Here is a 1021-nt window from a genome sequence, read left to right as displayed (position 1 = left end):
ATACGTACATATATATAGAGATATATACGTATATATGTAAAGTTTCAATTTTTGTACCTATATATGTGTGTTGTTTTTACGTAATGTATCTCTATATATATAAATGTTAGCGCAATATATTCTCGAAATGTTATCGAAATGTATGTATGTATATATATACGTATATATATATACGTATAAAAATACGTACATACATACGTAAAGATACGTAAAATATGCATACGTATGTAAATACGTACACATATATACATATATATGTAAAGTTTCAATTTTTGTACCTATATATATGTGTTGTTTTTACGTAATGTATCTCTCTATATATAAATGTTAGCGCTATTTATTCTTGATTTGTTATCGAAATGTATGTATGTATATATACATATGTAAATACGTATAAAAATACGTACATACATACGTAAAGATACGTAAATATGCGTACGTATGTAAATAAGTACACATATATACGTATATATGTAAAGTTTTTAATTTTTGTACCTATATCTATGTGTGTTGTTTGAAAATACATGTATATATACGTATAAAAATACGTACATACATATGTAAAGATACGTAAATATGCGTGCGTATGTAAATATGTACACATATATACGTATATATATAGGTACAAAAAATATGTACATATATATAGAGATATATACGTATATATGTAAAGTTTCAATTTTTGTACATATATATATGTGTGTTGTTTTTACGTAATGTATGTATATATATATATATAAATGTTAGCGCAATTTATTCTCGAAATGTTATCTAAATGTATGTATGTATGTATATATACGTATATATATGTACATATATACATGCGTAAAGATACATAAACATGTGTACGTATGTACGTAAAGTTTCAATTTTTGTACCTATATATATGTGTTGTTTTTACGTATTGTATCTCTATATATATAAATGTTAGCACAATTTATTCTCGAAATGTTATCGAAATGTATGTATGTATATATATATACATATATAAATACGTATAAAAATACGTACATACATACGT

Source organism: Cynara cardunculus, assembly GCF_001531365.2.
Source record: "Cynara cardunculus var. scolymus isolate 2C chromosome LG 5, CcrdV1, whole genome shotgun sequence".
Taxonomy (NCBI): domain Eukaryota; kingdom Viridiplantae; phylum Streptophyta; class Magnoliopsida; order Asterales; family Asteraceae; genus Cynara; species Cynara cardunculus.
This window is presented reverse-complemented; position numbering follows the sequence as displayed.